This window comes from Lycorma delicatula, chromosome 2 (assembly GCF_047948215.1).
Source record: "Lycorma delicatula isolate Av1 chromosome 2, ASM4794821v1, whole genome shotgun sequence".
In the NCBI taxonomy this organism is placed as follows: domain Eukaryota; kingdom Metazoa; phylum Arthropoda; class Insecta; order Hemiptera; family Fulgoridae; genus Lycorma; species Lycorma delicatula.
Genome location: NC_134456.1, coordinates 119,362,525 through 119,382,370, shown reverse-complemented (window position 1 = coordinate 119,382,370; position 19,846 = coordinate 119,362,525). Strand labels below are relative to the sequence as shown.

The 19,846-nt window shown below is 26.5% G+C and overlaps 1 protein-coding gene across 1 annotated transcript in view; it reads left to right on the top strand.

The window, feature by feature from the left end:
• The first annotated feature begins 359 nt into the window (after positions 1-359).
• Positions 360-19,846, top strand: part of LOC142320242 (paired box protein Pax-4-like) — a 151,653-nt gene continuing 132,166 nt past the window's right edge. The window contains exon 1 of the mRNA XM_075357940.1: positions 360-485. The gene's annotated coding sequence lies outside the window, so the exon portion shown is untranslated. The remainder of the gene's footprint in view (positions 486-19,846) is intronic.

Sequence of the window (19,846 nt, the reverse complement as noted above, 5' to 3'; positions counted from 1 at the left end):
AAAAAGTGGACCTTTACGCAAGCGAACGTTAAAGAAAAGAGTTAAATTATTTATTAAACAGTAATAGTCGTGCTTGTTTTCAAAATTAGCGGTTTAAGTTTACCGCATGTATGAAGGCGTATAAGCCGAGTATGAATTTCTAATGGGAGGGCAAGGGGGGACGGCCTCACAACACATAATAGAGAGGGTGAGGGAGGTATTATTGTGGTGGGGTTAAATCGGTAAAGAAGTGGGAAAGTGGAAGAGGAAGCCTACCTCGCCTTCTCCTCTCATCGGGTTACAGCAAGCATTCACTGGAAGCTCAAACCGAGTGACCATTCCGCCGTGTGGTCCTCACTGGGCTTGACTGCCGGTCGCTTCTGTACCCTTATTTTTTTTTTAGTGGAGGGGGAATAATCGGTTTTTAGAGAATTTTTGAATATCGCATTGTACCAGTGTCGCGTCAACCGATACAGCTCGCGTTATAAAACTGTCAAAGATTCCTGGTAAGTACAGTGCAACAGTTCATATTAATTAATTTTATTGCATAATCATTAGATCAATAACTTCCTTGCTGGAACCGTAATCGGGGGTTAGAAAGGAACTTTTTTTTCTAAGCCATAAAAAACATAAGGTACAATAAGCGATGTATTAAATTTATCAACAAATCCCTTTTTTGTTTTAAAGACATATAGAAAAGAGCGTGATTATTGTTCTACGATAATTAGAAGAGAACTTTTGACATACAAAAGCCTATATTAACTTATCATAGATATTTAACTGATTTTTTAAAAATTAAATAGGTTGTAATTCTGTTAATCTATGAATTATCAGAAATAATCGCAAACATAAAAATCATTCGGTAAACATCAATCGTATTTTGATTGATAATATTTATTTATAATCGTAGGTCAATCATCATTTAAAGAGATTTATAAACGAATAAATAATTTAAAACAATAAAAGGGTGTTAATAAAAGTTGTTGTAAGTACCTCTTTATAATCTAAACTTAATATATGTAATTTGTTATAAATCCTCGAGTATTCTTTATTTTTTGACTGTCATCTACTGTATAAGTAAGTTATAGGGTTTTATAAACGCCTTCTTCTTTCATTATGACATTTAAATAAATAAGTTCATAGGTTATTTACCGCAAAATCTTTCGTATATATATTTTTTTTTTGTTTTTAACGAAGTCTCACATAACCTATATTATTAGTTATAGCATGCGCATTTCATCTAGATTTATTTTTTGTGTATATAAATCCGAATAATTGTTTATTTCATACTATTTCAGATAAAATGCTGTTCGCTAAGCGCACTATATACTTAATAGGTTAACTATATTGTTCCGATGGTAATTGTTTATTTTTAAATCTTACTATGTTGACAAACGATTTTTAATTTTTAACCTTATTATTTTACCTTAATATTTAGTTTTAGTGTAGAAAACTATGAAAATAATATTTAGAAATAGTTATAATTAATTTGTAGTCTGCTTTTAAATTTTGTTGTTATGTATCGGAAAAAAATATTTACATTTAAAGAATTTTAATAATGTTATGAGAAAAATTAATATAAATATTTTTAAGATGTTCAAAGAAAAGCTATTGAAGTATATAAATAACCAAAATGTATATATTTGTGAAGTTACTGTATTTCTAATATAACTCTTCTTATATAAAATTGAAATATGTTACTTTTGCATCGTTAGTTATTGCTATTTTTTTTTTAATTCCATATTTGCTATATTTTTTTTAGGATTATTTCATATTTATGATAAGGTAGGCCTACTGTCAGTGGAAAGATGATTTTATAATTTTAATTTTACTATTATAAAAATAAAAATGTTACACACTAATTTACACTCTGATAATATTTACTCCGAATAAAACAATATCCTTTTTAAATAATACAATAAATATATAATATATCAGGAATGAAAAAAATATTACGAATAAAAATATACTTTTGATATATCATTAAAATACACATAGATATAAGTTGTAAAAGCAAATAATTTGATGATTTTCAAATAGGATTTGTTTAGGATTTAAAGGCTGATTATTATGACTATATCATTAACACAATAAAGAAAAGAATGTTAAATAATTGAACGTATTAACCATTCATTTAAATCTCATAATTAATTACTTTATGCACCTCTATAACAAGATTTAAAGTTTAAAGAAAATATATGAGACTTCAGTTACTACGAGTAAAGATTATCCAGTTTGTAAATTAGATAGGTTTTAAGAGATGTACGCCTAATAAAATTAAATTAATTTCTCTTTAATATACGGAGGATTGTTGTTTTGATTGTCACGTGTAAACTACTATAAATAATGAAGCATTCTTTGACTGCTAATTTCTATTATAATCTATGCACTGACTTTCTTTTTATGTGCGGTTTTTATTAATAATATTTATAATTTATAGTTTAACAATAAATTAAGTTTTATTATATGTTTGTATTGCACGTTACATTTGGATACATTTAGTCTTTATTTAAGAGTGTTAGGAATGAGAAATATTTCACTGGCAAAAACACGAACAACGAAACAAATTTTTTTATTAGTTACAATTTTTTTAATTATTCAATTTTAGAATGAATTATTATTTTTTATTACTATAATATTAAACAATCAATTACATAAAATAATTTAATTTTACATCGTTATTTTTGAGAACGAATGATATTGTCGGTAAACAATCCTCTAGTGAGGGACTGTCCCGAGAAAAATGTTATATCTTCAAATTCCGAATGTTAGTGTAAAAATATTAATAAATTTTCATAATTGGAATACAAAGATAATTAATTTTAGCATGTAATTACTTTTTATGTTTTTAGCTTTGAGTAGTACTTTAATTATTCCAGAATAATCACTGACTTATTTGTAAAGTTTTATTTCAACTCTTACTATAAATATAAAAAAAATAAGTAAATAAAAAAATGCTTTACAAATTTGAGAAAAAAAAAGAAGTTTTTATTTTGCTTTAAATTTCGTCGTTTGTTTATAGTCACATCAACGATAAAAGTCATAAGCGACTTAAATAAAACTAAGTGATCGTAAACAATTAAACAGTAAACATTGGATAATAAACTTGAACATAAATAACAAACGGGTAAAAAAATCGGAACATCACCGCTAGACTATTTTCACTGCGCACGCAGTATTCCACCATAAGGGATCCCGCGTAAGAAAAACCCTAAATTAAGTTCTTAATTCTAGTATCACTCAGATACCGCAACAGTCTATTGATGTACTTATTGAGAATAATTATAATTTATTAAAAACACGTAATCTAACCGAAATGAGATAAAGTCAATTTTTTAACTTTACCGGCAGACAGATGAAATCGTATCCAGATTTAACAAGCGGTAGGTTCTAATCATGGAGTCATTAAGATGTAATATCACCAAAAAGCTAACGTTATAAAAAGCTAATTTTTTAATGATAGTAGCAGACATCGCAACAGCAAATCGCTTGTAAACAGATGACGGACCGTATAGCCAACTATTCTATTCTTGCATCCAAAAATTATAAAACGTAAATTTTATTGGAAAAATGTTTACAATGATAATAATAATTTTTATTATTACGTTTATTGATAGATTAGCAGATAGCGTGTAGGCTGCATGGAATAAAATTATAATTTTATTTTATACATTACGAGTAATATCTGTTGTGGCATATGTTTTCATTTTTGTAAGATTAGGTTACCCCTTTTGAATAACAAAACAAAGGTTATTTTTATATCAAAAATACCTGTAGACTAGGTTTTCTGCGTGAATGCACTTATATTCTTACCCTTTGAAATAACTTTATAATTTTTTTTAGGTTGTATTTTTTTTTTACGAAAACATTTCGTGTAAAAGTTTAATTGTATAAAACGTTCAGAGTATCATCATACAAGTAAATAATGGACAATGCATGCATTTATTATATATTGGAAATAAGCATTTATTATTTAAAAAAAGCATTTTATTTAAAATAATATCAGTTATTTTTATAAAAAATTCTATTCAGTTTAAAATTCTGAGTAATAATTTTAATAATATTATTAAAAGGTTTAATATCCTATTGAGAATAAGGTACAAAGTAATTGAAAATGGGTATACTCAATTGCGTAAAAAAAAAGTTAATAACTGGTGAATAGTTAGTACCTAATTAAGATTACTGTGTATTACTGCTGTTTGTTTCTATTAATAGCGAAATTATTTTTAATAAACTTACAAACTAAATATATAAAATTAAATAGATAATAATTAAAAAAAAGAAGATTTTTCTGAAATAATTAATTACTAGTTATTTAAATAAATCATAAGATATTTTAATAATAATTACAAAATATTAAAAAAAAAATCAACATAATATTATTTTTAGAATTAGTAATTTTCTCTTTCAATATTTGTCAATTTTCATGATTTAGAATTATTATTTATATTTTTTATAACATTTATCCTAATCATATAGAAAATGAATAAATAAGAGCTTATAAATAAATTTTATCTAATTGTCTTGAAATTGATATTATAATATGGTATCACTCCAAATTTCAGGTGCATTATTTTTACGCGTTTTGCTTTTAAAAAACTAAGGTGCACTTTATAATCAAGGCAAACTTTATTAGTACTTATTGTCATAGAACCTTGAAATCGAAATAATATTTAAATATTACAGTACCGATTAATCATATTGTTGAAAGTTCATTGGCCTTGAGCCTTTTGACTTCAGTCTTGATTTAAGTTAATCGGAGACGTGAAATAAATTTGGTAAGACAGGGTGTGCTAACTATGTTATTTTAAAAAAACATGAAAAGAATACCAACTTGTTTTAATTTTCAGAATTAAATTTCAGAACTACCAACTTTATTCCAGTCGAATTATGTCTAAAACAAGACATCGGAGTCTTTTAAAACAATTTTAAAAACCATTTTTTATTTCGTTTACAAAATTTCTACATACATGTACGGTTAGGTAGCCTATAGCTTTTAGGTGAGACGTTCACAAGTATAAAGCCTACTTTTTGGCGTAACAAAATTTAGAAAAAATAAAAAAAGAGGCCAGAACTTTCAAAAATCGATTTATTTTTGGACGAAACAGTTATCGCTATTATCACATCAATGTTTCTAAAGAGGGGATCATTCATCTACGGGTTTCCATTTAGTGTCATCACGTGACAAAAAAACATATTTGTAATGCTTTCTAAACTCTAAGGAAGCTGGTTTAAGTTGGTAATTAATAGACAATTATAAAATTTAATTGCTTTAGTAAATTATGCCCAATCATATAAACGAGTAATCTTAGTTTTTTGGTTCGTGATCAGCGAAGAGTTAAATTTTATTTTTCCTTATTTTCCTTATTTTTTTTTTTATTTTTAAATGATCAATTTAAAAATTATAATTTTGAACGTAAGTCCTGATTGACATCGTTTTTTTGTTTAAAACAATGAATATCTCTTTTTATAAATAATTATTTTAACTCAGTAGATTTCCAGCTCAAGAATTAATAACAGATCAGAAATACAGACAAACAATGTAATATCTTTGATAGGTTATTCCTTTTTTTAAAAGTTATACATTAATTGCAAACACAATTTCACAGAATATAACAGAATACTGAAATTTAGAAGCATGTTTGCTAGTAACAGATTCCCCACATTTAACATTAAAATAATGTAAAATTCAATTACGGACGACATCCCTCACATAATTGTAAATGAAGGCTGACTTTTAGTGTTTACACGATGGAGCGCCTTGTAATAATAAAAAGATTTAATTAAATAAAACCCAATTTAGTAGTAAATCTTTCTACCATTTCCGAATAGTATTACGATTTCTTCAACTTATTATTTTTTAAAAGTATTATTCAAAAACTTAAATCATTATTTTTATTTTCTCAGGATTGTTTGAAGGCGTTACTCTTCATTTGTTTCTATAAAGTACAATTAGATATTCCTAAGCTACAGCAAATGAAAATTTCTATTCATACAATGGTTTCTGTTTCGTTACTAATTCTAAAGTAAATTAATCCATCACTTTTTATCTCTGTATATAATCCAACATCTAGTTATAAATCTAATTTATATAGAATAAAATATTACTAAGCGATAGGAAAGTGAAGATAAAAAATTGCGTTTTAACTGATAATAGCTGAGGTATGGATTAAAATTCTTCAACGTTCTAGTCCTTGGTCCAGTTGCTACCCGATTATTATACATTTTTTCTTTTACTACAACGGCTAATAATTATATGTTAAGGAAACTATGTACGATTTTTGGCCCGCTTTTAACTTTTTCATTCGAAAAACATTTTTCTCTCTATTTCGTTTTCCTTATTGTTATTAATATTATAAAGCTATTTTACTTCTCCATAAAACTTCCTCGCACATTTTTTTTTATTTTAGTTTGACTTTATTTTACTTTTATGAATAATTATGAAGATGTCCATTTGTTCATTGTTTTTTTAATAATCTTTTAGAGATAGGCCATAATTTTTTTCTTATGTTTCTTCTGCTCTAGAAATTCTACTTTACATTATAACTTCCCGAGAACCTTTAAAATCCTAATTCAACAAATGCAGTTCTTTTAATAAATATATTTATTTATTTAACAATGTAATTTCTGGAAGGGAATACGCTGCGACAAATTTATAGATGGAAAATACTAAACCTGATCAAGTCTTGGTAAAATTTTCTAAATGAATTTAAATCTAAAACTCTTTGGATGCACATCAAAGCAAAATTAACAAATTGTTTTAATTTTAACTATTTTAAAAATAATTAAAAGAAAATTGTAAATAGAAACTTATCTATATAATAAGTAATTCGATACTTATTTTCATTATTTGCCTAATTAAATTTGAAATCTATAAAGAATAATAATAAAATTAAAATAAAGGATTAGAAGTAAAAGTAGGCTAGGCTTTCTGTTAACTTAAATAAAAGTTCGACAACTGTGAATAACATTAAACAACTTTTATAGTATTAAGTCTGGATAATTATACAATTGTTTTATTTAGGTAGTTATTCTAATACGAGTAAAGTAATAAATTATTTCTGCAAATAACAGTTCACCACTCTTTTTTTTTGTACACGAAAGGAGTAGATCGGTTAATTACACGTAAAATATTCATAAACTTATGACGCAGGGTTAGCGCATATGTCGTGTACTTGTGTAACTAACAGTAAGTGTGTATTTCTTCTTTTGTTTAAGCTACAAAGTAAAAAGAACAAATGTTTAAATAAATTAATAAACATACATATTCCACTAATTATAGATTATATATATTTTTTTTCTTTATAAACCAAGTTCCTTGCTACCTACCATATAAAATAAGAACTATAGATGTGAGCCTGAATATCCCAATAACGATCTATAATAGGCAATTTAATTTTAACAATTATTAAAAGAGGCTAATAGATTAATCTTACTGATCGTTAACTTATAAAGAATAATTATAAATAAATTAAAAACACAAGTATATATCATTTTTTTTTTTTAACATTCATAATATGATTATTTTTTTTTATTATACTTCAAGAATTAAAGAAAAATAATTACCTTGTAGATCTGATTTTTACACTTAGATAAGAAAAACGGGATAAATTAAATTTGGTAAAATATATCCGATGATACGTTTAAATATTTCACAATAACTGAATTTTTATTTAAAGAAAATTGTAATATTGTTTCTCAAAGAAATAATATTATTAAAATCTATTATTAATTCTAATGTGTAAATGAATCGTGTAAATAAAATTTTAAAATAACAAGCATAGTTTAAAAATTGAGTCTGAGCGTCGTTTCTACGTACGTGAATAAATTTCTGTATCAATAAAAACAACTTAACGAAATTTACTCTATTTTTATTTATTTTTTACAAGAGGATTAAGATTTTTTCCCTAACTTTGTAAATTGTAACTTACAACTTAACCTAAACTTGTAACTTAAACGAAAATTTAACATTTTTCTTTGTATAGCCGCATTTTATTTTAAACAATATTTATGTTGTCGCTGGAGATCATAATTTTCTATTTACGTTAAAATTTACACTTTAAAATAGAATTTATTTCGTTAAAACATTAAAATTTCAAAAATTAAAGCCTGGAAAAAAATGTTTTTTTTCTATTTCCTGAAATATTTGTAAAAAGGAAAAATGGCTTCTCAAGTTAATAATAATTCTCAATTTAACAATGATTTTTCTTTATTTATAATAAATTTATCAGCCCACCGGGCTGGTCTAGTGGTTAACTCGTCATTGCAAATCAGCTGATTTCAAAGTCGAGAATTCTAATGTTCAAATTCTAGTAAAGGTACTTACTTCTATACGGATTTGAATAATAGATGGGGGATACCGGTGTTCTTTGGTGTTTTATTTTTATTTTTTTCTTCTTCTCTGGGCCGTATGTTGCAATTAAGTATTACACAGCCCAGGGGAGTGTCTTTTACTCGAATGGTCCTTCACGTCTCGGCCCGCCGGTCGGATCTCACTTTGCGCCCGCCTCAAACCCCAGAGTAGGATCCACCTGGCCCGGCTATGCCGTTCCTGGGTCCCCAATCCGGAAGCCGGAACTCGGTCTTTATGCCAATGCTTCTAACGGGGACACCCCGAGTGGGACACCCCCACCGGTACACGGTCTTTTTCGCTCGGGGGTGCGAGAGTCCCCGTGTCTCATCGCTACCACCCACTCGTGCAAGCAGTGGGAACGGCAGCTCCGCTGTTCTTTGGTGGTTGGGTTTCAATTGACCACACTTCTAAGGAGTGGTCGACCTGAAACTGTACAGGACTTAGGTACTGTACTGTACAACACTTCATTCCCCTTAATTATCATCCTCATTCATCCTCTGAAGCTGGTTCCTTACGCTGGTTCCGGAGACTAAACAGAAAAAGAGAGGGAATAAATTTATCAAAATAAATGTAGGCCGGGAGTCGAATCAAAGACAAGTTGAGAAGTACTGATCACTACATAATTTTATGTTCTGGCCCAGTGGACCTAGTAAGCGATAAATATATTCAATGATTAGTTTTTTGATTATGCTTCTGAATTTACTTTTCGAAAGGTATTAAATATGGCCTACTTAATTTTAACTGGGTTTAGATTCTCCCGGTACTAACATTCTTTTGTCTTTGGATTCACTTAAATACATGATCATTTAAATTTGGGTAGATTACTGAAAATCGACAAGACTCCATTAGTAAACTAAACTCAAAATAATAAAACGAATAAAATCTCCCACCAAATTTATTGAAATTAGTCTGATTTCATTAAAAACATAAAACTATTTTAGTGCGTATCTTACTTCCTGATGTAAAGGGTTTCCTGTTCTGTACAGTATAATCAATAAATTACTGTAACATGGTTAAATTAGCTCATAACTTTTGTCACAGGGTTCGTTTTTGCGCCGGTCATCAAAAACGTCTATACATATCAAGTTATTGAAATCACTTTATTTCAGATTTTTGGTAAAGACTAAGTAAACATTAAAAGGTATGAAGGATTTATGGAACTAGCAATAGAAATAAATTTTCAAATAAACAAATGCAAATAATTAAATGTGTTACATTTTTAAACAACTTATTTTATGCGAGATTTAAATAAAAAAATTAATGTGGGCACTACATGACTTCCTTATGTGCCTATTAAATTACATGTACACATTTTTTAAAGAATATAAAATTTTATTTCACTAATAACTCCTGATTTTTTCATATTTTTCATCATTATTATTGAATTATTATTTATTGTAAACATTTTTTACAATCAGAGGTTAATAATTACTAATAAATCAATATATTTAAAAAAAGTTAAAAAAAAGGAAGTTTTTAAAAGTTAAAAAAAAGGAATGAAGTCTGATTTGAACCGATGTGCGTTCCCCTTGCAAGTGCCAAATATTTTATTAATTAAAATTTTATTTGGCTATAACTCTGGAACTAATGAAAATAAGTACCACCTATGATATATCGATGAAATGCTCTCAATGAGGGCTTATTACTGTACTTAAGAAAAAGTCCAGAATGCAATTTTTTTTCTGTACAAATACATACGTATGTCTATACAATCGTACGTATGTACGTTGTTTATGGATTCAGGGATGGTCAAAATAGATATGTCCATTGAAATCTGAAAACCGATATTTTTTGCGATTACAATAATTTCTTGCACTTAGTACAAGGAAGTAAAGAGCACATGAAGTAAAATCCGAAAAGGCAGTTTTTTTGTTATAAAATAAAAAAAAGCTTTGACGACTAAAGAACTGGAAATTTCCCATCACTTATCTTAAAGTTGTACTTTTTTAAATTTTCAAGTAAAATGTTGAGAAAGAAGTAATCTACTTTCAATTTGTCTCATTTCATAACTGATTTAGCTTCTGAGGTATCGTTCTGACATATAGAAGATAAATTCTATATTTTAGATGAAAATAAATGGAAGTCATTGAAAAATTTCTTCGTTTATCGACTTCAAATACAGAAAAATATAATTAATCCAATGATACACGAACAAATTAAACACCTCAAAACCATATACGAAAGAAAACTAGAATATCATTATAACCCAGAAGTTATAAACTTCTATAACCTTAAAACACTACACATATATATATATATCTCTTTTAACAATTACATTCGTAATGTAATTGTCAATTCATTATATCAATTCATTGATATAAAGCACGAGAAGAATACTAATGGGTCTCTTTATAACTAACTATTTAACTCAATTTATTTATTATTATACGAACAGAATTTAGATATCAAATAATGTTAGAAAAAAAAAATTAATATATTTCTGTTAATAAATATCTATACTTTAATATACTTATTTGGAGATGTATATGGTCAATTATTCCACTTTGAATACTCTGCAGTTTTTCCGTAGTAAGATTTGAAATAATTAACTCTACCCCCTTTTATCGTAACTTTATGAATTTTATTAATAAATCACTTATGGAAAACGTATTACTGTGAAAAAATCAAAAAACTGAAAAATTCTATTAAAAAATTGATTATTTCTATAAGATTCATTTAATATTTATTTATCAGCTTTTCAAAAAAAAACAAAACTATATTTAAATGCCTTGGTATTTCAACGGATGAAAGTTAATATTTTTAAATATACGGTATAATTATTTTACGTTAATCATTAAATATAATATTTATTTATTAATGTTATTTTTTGCCTATTTGTAATATTTATTTAATTTTTAGAAAATTTATTAATAATCTATAAAAGTAAGAAAACACAAAAATAAGTTAAATAAATAGTTGGAGAATATTATTTATACGAGCATTATCTTACTGGAATGTTATTAACAAATGGAAACAATATTATTATGTTGCATCCCAGATTCTTATCTGATAATATAAAGATAACTTATAAAATTATAAACAGAGTAATAATCATTAAAAAAATAATAAAATTAATTAATACATGTAATGTATAATGTTTATTTTTCAACCTAACCATTATAAAATTAATTTATGTTTAAAAAAAATTTACGGTAATATTTTTTATATGACGTTTTACAAATACTTTATTATTATCATTATTTCACTTAATTCAAAAATAAAAAAAATAATAATAATATTAATATGAATAACTATTTATTTAATTATCCACATTTTATATATATGCCATATTCTTCCATATGCTTATATTCCATAAATTTGCGGAGAAGAGCTTTTTAACCGATAATAATCATCTCGTTTTTAAACCGCTTTTGAAAAATAAAACTGTACGTTTAAAAGGGCTTTTTTTTGTAAAGAAGAGTTATTTAATGGACCAAAAATACATTATTATACAGAGCGTAACCAAATTAAATGCCGAAACTTTAAGAAGTATATTCAAACTTTATATTCAACTTTAAGAAGTAGCATTCAAATTAGAAAAAAACATCTGGTCAGAAAATCTTTTTCTGATTATGTACCTTTTAATGATTTTCAAACAGAAAACCTAATAAACCTAATTGATAGATTCATTTGGAAACATGAACTGGGAAAATGATAATGATTGCTTTTTTTTTTACTTTTAAGACCATAATGGATCACTTTAGTTCATTTTTTTGGCAAGTCCTTTCTTTTCTTGCTGATTTGTTGTTTTTCAGCTTTTCTTTTTTGCCAGTAATTTCTACGGGTTTCAGATCTTCTTGCCCTTTCTTGTTCAGAATACACCCGGCTTATTGTTTTCTTGGGTTTTGATAGGAATCTTGTTTCTTTATTTTTTAATTTCTCATATTTTCCGGTTTTCGTCTTTAGGTTTTCACGAGTTATGTCTAATTCCTCCATGTCTTTCTGTACTTCGTATAACTAGTTCGGTCTGCTTTTCTTGTTCCAGAAAAGTTCGATTATCCGTCTGATAAGTCTGGTCTCTTCCATTCTGAAAATATGTCCTAGAAAGGAAATTCTCTTCTTTCTAAATTTATTAGTCATCGAGATGATCGTTTTGTAAATCTCTTCGTTTGGAATAATTCTCCAAAACCCATCTTTTTTAATGTTTTTCCCGATGCATCGTCGTAGAATCTGTCTTTCAATCTTTTCCAGTTTGTCGGTAAACCTTGTCTGGTACGGTCCAAAATATGGTTTCGCATCCGTAAAGTATTTCTGGTTGGATAACTGAGTTATAATGATTGCTTTATAGTATCAAAAATTAATTTAGTATTCAGAAAAAAATTAATTTTCTTATAAAGAAAAAAATGTTTCAAATGTAGAAACATTCTCCTGTTTCCATTGTTTCAAATTTAATATTACTGTTGATATTTTAAATAATTTTGCGGGAAGTATTACAACCGTGTTCTTGTTTTTTATAAAAATATATCATATTAATGTTAAATATTTTTCAGAATAAACTCATTTAATAACATCCTTATTATTCAGTTAATTCAATCTTTCTTACCCAAATTATTTGTTTTTTTTTTTCCGGAGAACTTCTACTACGAGTATACACAGACTTTACTTTATTTTCTATAATGCATTTTCACAAGTCATTACTGTGGCATCAGTACCATGAGTGCTCTGAAGGTTAAGGGAAACTAATAGCAAATAAGGGCTTATATTTTAAAAGAAGAGAATGAAAGGCAAGACTAATTAGGCAGGATGAAAGATTTGCTATATTTAACAGATTGGCTTTATTAACCCTTCTAACAGAATGGTACGTGCAAGCGCACTTACTTTTGCTTTTACTTTCATTATAAAATAATAAAAAATAATCTAACTCTTTGTTTTCAAAATAGGAATTATCCTATTTTACAGATATGTGTTTTACCGATTACCCCCATTTAGCATCGGAGATTAACCGATATATCGTAGGATCTTGGTAGTTAAAGAATACTATCTATGCTAGAAGTTACATATTTTTAGAAAAAAAGTTATGCAAGAACGTTTATACTTTCTGGGTGTACCCATAGTTGGAATAGATTTATATGAAGAAAGCGTTCAATTTGATTATGAACAAATACGCTATTAAATAACTATTTCGTTCCTTTTCTCTTGAAGAAATCTTGAAAAAAAGAAAAGGCCTACCATTCCAGCAAACGATAATCTACATTCTATATAAACTTTATTTGCTAAACCGTTATATTCAGTACACAAAATGTATTTCATCAAACCACGTTCCAAAAACTTTACAATCTTAGTTGAAAATACTTTCATGTAAAGATTATGATTTTTATTTTTACGACGTTTTAAATCTTGTACGATTTAAACTTTACAGAGTGAAAATACAATTATTGGCACAGATCATTCACGTAAACGTTGTGGAAATACAGTATATATTGTCATTAAAAGTATTTTCAGCCTTTTTGTCTCCTGTTAATTGATATGGCTTAAATTATTCTACGGTCTACGAATCATTTGTTTTCTTACAGAAAAGGTTTTTATTTGATTATATCTCGTTGCCTCAAAACATCTAAGGTAAAAGATACATACTTAGTGTCTTTTTTACATGTCAAGACACGTATTGATTGTATGAGAAATAGGTCTACGATCATGGTACCTGAAATTGAAGTAAGAAAGAAACGTCCATGAAAGAAACCTTTTAACTACAATTTTTTTTTTTTGTTAGTAAAATGACTTCCAAGTGGAAAAGAAAACTGAACTTCGATTGCTTCATGGTGAAATATTGCGAAATATCCGATAAGTAGCATAAATTGAGTAACATGAAAACAATTAGAAGCACCTTTCTTTCTATGTAACTGTAGGCCATACGATTTAAAATCATTTTTTTCTTTGATTAACTCAACATCTTTGAAATCATCTTTTCAATTTTCATAACTTACGTAATTAATTATAAACATTCTTGGTTTTTCAGTTTGAAAACAAATTAATTTACTCTACATTATTTTTACACTACTTGAAGTTGTTATTTATTTGTATAGAATCATTCGAATCTCATTTCAAAGAAATCAGTGGAACTATTTTGTAGTTACTGGAGGAAACAAAAAAAAATCATTCAAATATATTATTTTATTAGTGCAATCAACAGGTAAATTGACGACTTGCATAGCAATGTTAAGAGCGATTTGTTTAATTAATAATAGAAGGTTTATGCATTAAATTTATGATTCTTTTTATAATGAGCATAAGTTGAACAGAATTAATAAAATTAAAAAAATAAAATCTGCGAAAATAATTTTTAAAGTAAATGTATAAAATATAAATCTCATGATACAAACATGGTATTGGTTAAATGTTTCTTAAAAGATAACAACGTTAGCTTTATTTTTTTATCTTCAAAGTAATAAACTGAGTAGTACCAAATTGTCACACTAAGAATGCTGAGAATGCAGAAAAGTTGACATATGTTAAAATAAAAACGTTTAGCTGAAGAAATTGTGAAGACTTAAATATAAATTAGGGTGGGAATTCTAGTTGTCAAAATTCATTCTTTTATTAAGGTTTTAAGTTGTTCAAACATAAAATGCCAACGTATGCATAAAAAAGAAACAAGCTATTTTAAATTTAAAAGAAAATTCAGAGGATTTGTGAACGAAATTACATTAAAACATATAAGCTACGGTATATGTAAACAAAAGAAATACAAAGAGATAAGTATTTAATTGCAGTTTTTTGTGCTGATAATAATTTCTATTAATTTTAATTTTTCCCAATATTAAAAATCAATAAATTAATGAAAAAATCTTTTTAAACAATTTTAATTAGTTCTAATTTAACATTATTATTTAATTGTACTGATAATATGCTACAACCGGGCAACACTATGTTGCGTCAACTTTAGAGCGTAATTTGAATTTCATGTTGATAATTATTAAATTCTTGTTTTTAAATTATTATTTAGCTTTTGAGCATAATTTAAATAGTGTTAATGTTTTCTTGAATTTATCATTTCTTCGGCTATTTGGAATGTTACGGAAAACATAGAGAACTCTTACTTGGATAATTGATATTATTTTTTGTGTAGTAATTACTTAGTTTAACAGTTTAATTACAAATGTTTACGTCTTGTAAGCATATTTAAAAACAAATTAATTTACTCTACATTATTTTTACACTACTTGAAGTTGTTATTTATTTGTATACAATCATTCGAATCCCATTTCAAAGAAATCAGTGGAACTATTTTGTATTACTGTTGAACTATAAGTATTATTTATGTAATACAGTATCGCCTGTTACGGCTTCGCCCTCGCTATATGCGTATAGAATTTTAAAGATTTAAAAAAGTTTTTTAGTAATTATGTGTTGGCTATTGCTCTCTGTTATCGCTATTCACAACTTACCGGATAGAATAAAATGTCTAGATAAATGATGTGTTTCTAAAAACAACATTTTTAATAAAATCAGGAGGATATTGAGGTTGTTCAAAAATTACTTTGCTCCCGGTACAGCAAATTACAGGAGTTTCACATTCCATTTTTTGGCATTGGAGTGGTGACATATTTTAATCACGTTATCTATAAGAATATTTTTCAAATTTTAACGGTTAATTTCAGAGTGCTAATCAAACACTGATTTGAGACGTAACATATTTTGAGAAGCTTGACTCGACTTTGAGCCAAGCATTTACGTTGCTCTTCCAGTCTTTGAGAATATTATAGCGTATACTCACGTTGTCTACGATCATTAATTATGGTAACTCTAGACATTCTTATTTCTATATGTGACCTGGCCGATCCAGGTCTTGTGAAAATAGTAATACCAATCTGAAAGTCGAATTATGCCACTTATATGTATGAATTACTCTGATGGAATTTCTTAGTCCATTATATAAAAATCTTCAGAGTTCTACTTTGTTTGCATAGATAAGTTCTCATGAGTATCGCTAAATTAGTCGGTGACATTAAATTTAGTAAAACACTTAATAACTTTCTGCAGAAGTCGATACTGATATCGGAATTCAGAACTTTCAAAAATCAAAAGTTTGTTAAATATGTCCGTTAGTTATTCCTTTAATTTTACTATGAGATTAATTTGTTTTTAGGTATATTATGGTAATAATAGAGACTGATATTTTATCTTATATACAAAGATATTAAATTTAGTAAATCACATAACTATTCAAAGAAGTTGATATTTATATACGAGTTTGCATTAATACTTACAATATTAATAGATAATATCTATTAATAAGAGCGACATTAAATTTAGTAAAAGAAGCTTTAGGTTATTCATTTATTTTTTATTTATGATTTATGTACTAGCGAGATTGATGAGGTTTACACTATATTAAACATTACAGGGTCGTAAGAAACCTATATTTAAAATTCTTTAATGAGCGCTTCAGTAATTTTCGTGGTTATCGGGAATAAACGAAAAAGACATTGTCTGTATAATTGTGAGATTTCATACAAAAAATAAACGATAAAATCTATTTAGATTTGTTTTTTTTCCAACATATTTTTTACGAAAAAATATTTTAACTATTTGCTTTGTTCGATAAAAATGTTATTTAAAAATCTCTAAGAAAAGATTAAGCGAGTTGAGAGCTCGAATACTTTAAAAGGAGAGCACTTCTCGATGTTGTCCAATACTTCGAAAAAATATCTAGCCAGTTGAGATTAAAAGCTTTTTTACAGGTTGGCCTTTTCTTTTGTTAATTCATTTTACATCCTTAGTTATTTTCATCCGTTAGCAGCTCCATAGTTTTATTTATTCACAAATTTATTATCAGTAAACCTAAAATGCATTTAAATGTTAATAATATACGGTATTTCATTATATTACTCAACTGAAGTGTTTTAAGAAAAATTAGAAGAAGAAATTAATTTAGTTTAGCTTTCTAATGTAGATAAAATAAAAAACTTCGCTCAAATTAAACCATAGTTAATTTCAAGTTCTATTTTTAAATGTACATATTTTAAATTTGGTATTTATTTTTTTATTCGATCAAGTAATCCTATGCATTGCCCAGTTATATTTAAATTTGGTAAGACGGATGAATTTTTAGTGAATGAAAAATGCAGAATGAAAATCTAATCGAAAGTTTCACTCAGAAACCTCTGCTTGAAATGCAGACTTTTGCCAATTCTTAAACTACGTTCGAATCTGTAGAACTAAATATATTTCTTAGAGGAACCAATTATTTTTTAATTGTAAATATTAGTGATGTCTAAAAGGCTTATCTCATACTTCTTTACGAGAATTTCTAAAAATCCGGGTAGGATACTTTCAAAACAAATTTTACTACTTAATTTAAATGTTGTCGTTTGTAAAGCAGTCGTTGTAAAGTTGTCGTTTGTAGCACAAAAATTCTGACTCGTGCTTTATAAGACCTTTTATTGATCTACACGTGCGCTACTTGATTAAGAGTTGTTGAATTTGGTAAAATTATCCTTTAAAACAAAAAGTAGAAAATTACTTTTTTCTCATTTTTACTATTTTCGTAATCTTGTGTAAGTTTTTCTTAATTTTAATAATGTATTTAACTTTTTACTTTACTTTACTTTGGAAAAACATGAAAACATTCCTTTTATTCTTACTAAGAATTTTATTTGTTATTTTTAAGTCAGTTTACATGTAATCTGTATTCATAAAATTTATTCAAAAATATTAATCAGTAAATACAGAAACAATTTATAGTTCTTTATTTATTTCTATAGTTTATAGTTCTATATTTATAGTTTCTATCAAAACTACTGTTTGATATAAAAGGCCACTTTCTGAGCGTTGGAATGTTATTACTTAACTTAAGGAATGTAACTTGGAATGTATTTACTTAAGTTAAGTAAATCTTTTGAGAGACGCTGTTAGTTTAAAGTAATTTGTGAATAGAATAATGATAATAATTTCTATATATTGATGGTATTTTGTTAATTATTGTTTTTTATAAATTTTCATAAATTTATAAATTTATGAAAAATAAATTCTAATTTATAAATTTATTTATAAATTTTCATTGTTTTTTCACGCTATTGCAGCGTTTATAACTAAGAATAATTATTAAAATAAGAGAAATAAAAATCCGTCTTTATGACTCTATTGACTCCATATACAGCGTTTCAATTCCTGCGTTACAGAAATTTCATTAACCGCTTTTCAGATCTTTTAGAAATTGCAATAGAAGAAGAACCACTAAAATACATCAAAGTTGCAATTCCAGATGTTTAGTGATTTTGATAATGAAAGACTACGAAATGAATACAGCAGTAGAGGTATTTCTGGAGCAAAGGAAAATAAAGAAGGATAAACAGAAGTAGGAGGGGCCGGGGAGTTGTGGTGAAGATAAAAAGAAGAAAAACTAGAAATAAAATAATAAAACTAAAGTAATTAAAGCAACTATCGGTGAACATTATAGTGCGAGTGATGGGTTAATAAGCGAAAGAAAAAATGCTATAAGAGTTAAGAACCGAAGAGTGATGAAAGAGACAATCAGATTAAAAGAAATGGTATGAAATAAAATAAGTGGTTGCTTAAAAACAAGAAGAAACACTTCATTTAAATTAAACGCACCACCGATTACCCATCCCATATAAGTATATATACGCACGCGCGCACAAGCAGAAAGACTTGAAACACACACACAAATGCAATTTATTTATAAGCCTATTTTATAATAGCATATTTATAATCTTAAATTATGTCATTTATTTATTGAAAATGTGATCGGAGTTTAAACCGGTTTAAATGGTATTTTTCTTTCTAAAACCTGACATTATTACTAACAAAACATGCATAGCTAAGCAGAATGTTTTTTGGTTTTTTAATTCTATTTTAAAATAATTATAATAAATTAATTTAAAGAATTAACGCTCACAATTGATTACACCTAATATACACTTAAATGTTATAAAGAATTAATTTACATAAAATATAACTTTCAGATTATCACCTTAGATATCTAAATACTATCGAAGTTATACATATTATTATTATTATTATTACTAATAAAAGATAAAATTAAAAAAGGAATTTTATGTATCAATACTAAATGTTTTTGTTGTAATAAGCTATTATTTCTGAAAAAGCCACTCAATTTTCTTTATTTCGTCATTTATGTTTTTATTACTATTTTTAAATATTTTTTTTTTTATTATAATCTTTAAAAATAATATAATTAGATTCTCATTATACAGTAATATTGTTAAATATTAAAAAAAAAAAATAAATTGTACTACAACTTCATTAGCTCTACGACTGTTTTTTTTTTTTTGTAAATTTTCTATAAATACTGGGGTGGAAGACATTTTTAAGTGTAATCTAAAAAAAAATTATTTTGTATAAATTTTTACGAAGTTTTTGAATTGTTCTAATCTCTATATTTCAATGTTTAATTACATTCTCGATTATTCTCCTTGAAGAAATATAATCATCCATTACAATGTATTTTTGAGATAAGATAAGAGTAATTTTATCAAGATTTTTGAATGCCAAAATTACTAAAGAATCCAGCAACTATTAGGTATTGCTTTA